Genomic DNA, 6,000 nt, shown 5'->3' with positions numbered 1-6,000 from the left:
CTTTGAGCACGTCTTGTTATGAACTTTTTTTGTTTGTCTTCAAATTACAGGTTCGCTTTGGAAAAGTAAGATAATAAAAGCAAGAACAAAGTAATGGATGTTGAAGACTATTCTCTTGTTTAAGCCAAAGTTGCTATTTCAGCTGCAGTCTCAGATCAATGCTTCTCAACTTTGGAAGGTCATTACATATCCAAAGGAGCTTTCAACAATACTGATGCCCAGGCCTCGTGCTCAGAAAGTCTGATTTGTTAATTTGGGGTGGGGTCTGGGCATGGAGAATTTTTAAAGCTCCAAGAGTAATCCTCACGTGGAGCCAGAACTGAGAGCCACAGCTCTAAACACTGCTCTGGAGTCGAGAGGAACGGTTTCTATTCGTAACCAAAATGGGGAATCTGTCCTTTGTGGTGTGGCCTTCTTTCTCCACATGAATTGGAGAAGGGGTTGACACTTCCTTATATAACATAATGTCCTTTCCTTTGTTAGAAATTTTTCACTGCCTGACTCCTTCAAGGATTGGCCCGTGTTCTCAAACAACCAAGCAACAAGTCCAAGGTCAGGTTTCAGGCAAGGAACCTTACAAGTGCAAGGTCCGAGAACTGTAATTGCCTGATATGACCTCTTTTTGGCACAAAGAAAACAGAGAACAAACTAGAAGATAAACTTTTCATCAAATTTGTCGTTTCGATGTAAAACATCTTGATTTTAGTACTAACGACATAACATTTTAAATAGCATTTTTTTCCCAAGGACCTGATTCCTTTTTAGTTGAATTGGTGGAGTTAATGGGGGAAAAAGGACAAGGTTGTGCCCACTTCGTAGATGGAGACACGTACACGTAATTTCAGTGGTTTATTCAAAGTCAGCTGTCACTGACAGAACCAAGAAGTCAAAGCTGCGTTGCAATGTTCTTTCTGATATTCTATAGTTCACACTAAGACATATTCTATTGAGATAGATACCTCAAGATATATTTTAAGAATGAGTGATTTAAGGCTGGATCAACAGATTCCATGAAATTTCAAATAACCATGAAAATAATAGGTCCGTAACAAAAAAAAAGTGCTGAAACTTGAAAGATAGGTATCTCTAGTCTGTAAAGACAAATTATATTTAGTTTCGGCCTTTAGTTTTACGTCGCTTACTTTCATAACAAACTTTGTTTCATTTTATTTATAATTTCTCTTAATATATGGATAGTCAATACAAATAAATAAAAATCATGTGATCAAATGATAGACAGAAGGGGAAATTTATAGGTGATTATTATTGAGGAAGTCTGTAGAACTTTCCTAGAAATTTTCCAAGAAAATTTACAACCCACTGGCCCCCAAATACTCCGGACTACTAGAAATAGCAAATTAAACTTTTCAGCATGGTGACTCTACATAGTTTCTAAAGAAGAAACTAAATACATTTCATACAAATCTATCTTGCTTCACCTCCCCCAAACCCCACAAAAGAATGCTCCAAAGGGAAGGAACGGTGACAATTATTTCTCTCTCCTTGTTCTTGTTTGCAGCAGACGCTGATGGCCAGAGTCCAAGCCCAGGATGGTTATCAGCTATGCTTCAGGCCTCAGTACTTATAAATACTGCTGGAACATCTTATTTGAATACTGTTCAAGGAAGGTGAGTATTGAGACTCTGGTGGCCATACACCTCATTATGGGGGAAAAAATCCTCTCTATTTTCCAAAACTTCATTTCCACTTAGAGTCAAGTAACATGAGGTTCACCGATCCGCATCATGCATACCTCTGAAGGCAACGATAACGTTGCCAACAAGAAATAAAATCAAGAAGGGCTGAGACTCCAAATACATCTGGTGGGTCCCGAGCTCAACAGAGGAAGAAACACAAAAGCTGTTCTTCCACAGGCCCCCAGAACGAGAGCTGGGCTTCGCTCAACACTCAGCGGTCTGGGCAAAAGCAACCTTTCCATTCTGCACTTACTATGTTTTTTTTGCAACTCATGTAGAAGTTTTCAGATAAGCTAAATACATTTTTGTCTAAAAATTGAAAAAAATGTTTAAGTGTTATGCTGAAAAATTGAAAAATATTTGGAAGAAAGGTGAAGTTGTATTTTCTCTTAAACAGATTTCAAATATCTCTACAAAATAATAAAATAACAAATGTTTGTTACTTTGTCACTGCCTCATGACCATTTCACGTTTTTAGTTGGAGCTATATATCACACATAAGGTACTCAGCATGGAACTAAGCCATTGTAACTTTATAGGAATGGGGTAAAATCTTCAGAGACTCACATTACTTTAAATCTGCTCGCTAAGTGATTTTTTAAAAGAAAAAGGAAAACAAACTCTTGTTTATGAACAAGGTCTCCAAACTCAATTTTTCTCCAAGAATGTTTTTTAAAATGGACAGCTATCAAGAAAATGATCCCTTCTTATTATTCCTTGACATTCCAAATCTGTGTTCACAAGTTTCTTAATAAACAAGTTTTTCTTAATATCTGGCTTGGAGTTCTTTTTTTCCTAACTTTTATAAATAGAAAAGTAATTGCCTAGGAATCTTAAAAGATATTTTTGTGACTAAAAGAAACTGAAAGAGAAGAAATTTACAATGTGGTTTCAGAAATAATAAAGCATAAATTTAATTTTTTAGACTATAGTAACATATTTAGTGATGAATTGTGTTGGTGTCTCATATGCTTTAAATGTCAAGTTTTAATCACTATATTTTTTCTCCCCATCACCCATAAATCCTAAAAAGCTTTCGCTTCATTTTGGTATTTGTAAAAGCAAAAATAGAACATCTATGTTCTTTTGCTGCCACCTAGTGGTTTTGATCAGTAAATGCAACAATGACATCTAACGTGGAAGAGACAAGCATCTTAAAGAAAACCCACAGCATGAAAATCCAAATTATTAAAAGTAAATTTTGAAGGGAGTATTTTATAAAGGGATATTTTATTGTGCATAAATATTGCAGGAAAACTCCCTTCTCAGATTGTAAATTCAAGAAAGAGTGAGATCACGACACTTCACTCCGTAGTCTCAAAGGTTGGCTGGGCATTAGCATGTAGTAGGCACTCAATAAACACTTGTTTACCTCAACCAACTATAACTTTAAACTATTTTATTAAACTGTTTATTATAAACAAGTGGGGGGAAGCACAGTACAAAAAAAATTGTATGTGTAGTTGAGTATAAATGGACCATAGGCTGAAAGAAAATGTATTAAATGTTCGTGAGTTATCTCCTGGTAGGGAGAATTCCTTCTCCTTATTTTCCATTAAAAACAAAAAACAAAAAACAAAACAAACAAACAAACAAAACTTCTTTTATATGGCCAGGAGGAGAGAGAGTCAATTAGTTAAATCAATTAATTAAAGGAGAAAACAGTTTTTGAAGAATATACCCAAGTGTATCCACAGTACGCTTCTTGAACAGTTCTAAGATGGTCTCAGCTGGAGGATTTGTCAAACCTGGTTAAGTGACCAAGATGACTTTCCCATTGCTGCCACCAGCGACAGAGTGCATCATCAGAAATGTGGTGCGGCTCCAAATCATGCTGAAAAGTTGGTGTGCAGATTTAACACGGACACCACATAAACCAAAACTGAAACCAGCTACAGTGTGTGAAAACGCAGTGCAAGTTCGGCCAATCAGCAAACAGCGTCCAGGACTGACCCAGCCAGGTCCACTCTTCCCGCGAAGCCGTCTCTCTGCGCGGTTCCTCTGTCGGTAATAAAACTGAGGGCAAAGACAGTGGTAAAGGTGCAGTCATCCGCACCAGGACGGACTCCTATCCTAGCCCGACTGACTGTGTCATCTTGGACTAGGCTTCACCTCTCTGAGCTTCAGTACCCTGTAAACAGAAACCCCCACCCCCACCCCCCAGTCGGCTGGTATAGATCACAAGTGAGGTAACAAGGCCTGGCTCCTTCCTCGGCAGGAGTTGGTGTTAGCTGCCACAAACGCACAGACCCTCACACATGGACCATGCCCATTATTGCACAGAACGATTACCCTTCATAGAGGAAGGGATGATTGAAGAATCTTTTTATTTAATAGTAAATTATTTTTCAAATTGAATGAGTTATGCTTTAATTACAGATACTAGTACAAAAGAGTAAACACTGAGCCTGTGTTCCAGCTGTGAAAATGACTATCCAGCGGAAATTTTAAGATGTCATTTATTCCACTTTGTCTTGATAAAAGGCAAAAATATTTCAAATAAATGGTAAAGATAGTATTAAAACAAAGCCCTAATAAATTCAACTGTGCTTCCCAATGCACATCTTAATAAGCATCTTATTTATCTTACAAAAATATGTAATTGTGAAGATGATTCCAACACTTTGCCTTATAGAAATTTGAATATATGGAAAATGTCTTCCAGTGTGTCAGGAAATTTAAAAGTTTAAAGATATATTTTAAATTAAAGCTCAAGTTTTATTCTGAATGAAATGTCCTAGTTGCTAGCTTCTCAGGATGCAGATCCTAGCTCTACTCCAATTTTATTACTAAATTTAAGATTTTCTACATCTCTTTTGATCACTTATTTTTTTCTTTGAAATTCTATAAAAATATATGGTAGATTCTACAAACAAACGCTTTTAAAATAAATAATGCCACCAAGTGCTGGCAAAGATATAGAACGGGAACCTTCACTCATTGCAGGTGAAGATGCAAAATGGTACAGACACTTTGGGAAACTAAATATATTCTAAGCATCTGATCCAGCATTCACACTCCTTGGTATTTATCCAAATAAGTCAAAAACTTATGCCCACAAAAACCTGCACACTGATCTTTATAGCAACTTTATTCATAAATGCCAAAACTTGAAAGCATCCAAGATGTCCTTCAGTAGATGAAAGAACAAACTGTGGTACATCCAAACAATGGAATATTATTCAGCACTAAAAGGAAATGAGCTATCAAGCCATAAAAAGACATGGAAGAAACTTAAATACATATGATTAGTGAAAGAAGCCAATCTGCATATAGTACCTCCTTTAAAAGGATTAAAGCACACAGTAACACTATTTCAAAAGCTGCTTTAACATTTTTTTATATGTTATGTATTTCAATTTTTTTAAGTTACTATAAATGTCTAGCTAAGTGAATGAAATTTAATTACGAATACTTCCAATGTTATGCATTTAGGCAACATAATGTAGCTGGGTAACTTCAAATAGCGACTTGTGCTAAAATTAAATTTTTAGCGTCCATAATTAAGCAAATACTATTGGGTTTGTTTTTATTAGTGTTCTCTACAAGTTTAGAAACTGACAGATAAAATCTAGCAATTCCAAATCTTTAAACCCTAATTTTAATTGTTCCTAGGACAAATTTTAAAAATTTTAAAAAGGTTTTACATTTTGCTACACTTCTGAAATGTATAACTTCTGATTCTGAACAATTTCCATTTTAATCTAGATTCCAGTGAAAAAATAGATCTTGAAAAATATTTATAAGCATGTTTCTTGTGAACTAGCCTCCTTTTATGGAAACTGGGTACAATAAAAGCCCTCCTCCAATTCAGTATTAAGAGAGTCCAGCAAAGATCACACTGTCATTTCATTATAACCTATTGTTCTGGTGTCTAACCTTATCTTGAATAACATTTCGAAGTTTTAAAAGAGCATGGAAAGCAGACTAGAAAGAGAGCCATTTCCAAACAAGAATTCTTATTTTCTGGCTATCTCTGGAATGCAACTTGTCTAAAATTAAAATTAAAAATAAACTGGGCCCAAATTTTAGGAAATGATTAAATGTCTACAGTTCTACATAGTTTTTTTAGACAATGAAATATTTGCTACTATACTTAAGCATTCTTATATTATTCCCCATTACTGAAAATTTTATCACCTAACATTTCAAAAACATTTCACTGGGTTATGATTGTTGTGTTACTTCTTTGAACAAATTTTATGGCTGATCAGTACGAATTTCTTGTTTTTTACCAAAAAAATATGTGCATGACAAAAGAACCAAAAGCGTATGCTCCCACTTCACCGCTGCTCGCATGAGA

The sequence above is a fragment of the Pteropus vampyrus genome, unplaced genomic scaffold, assembly GCF_000151845.1.
Source record: "Pteropus vampyrus isolate Shadow unplaced genomic scaffold, Pvam_2.0 Scaffold113, whole genome shotgun sequence".
NCBI classification, from domain to species: domain Eukaryota; kingdom Metazoa; phylum Chordata; class Mammalia; order Chiroptera; family Pteropodidae; genus Pteropus; species Pteropus vampyrus.
Note: the sequence above shows the minus strand (reverse complement) of the source record.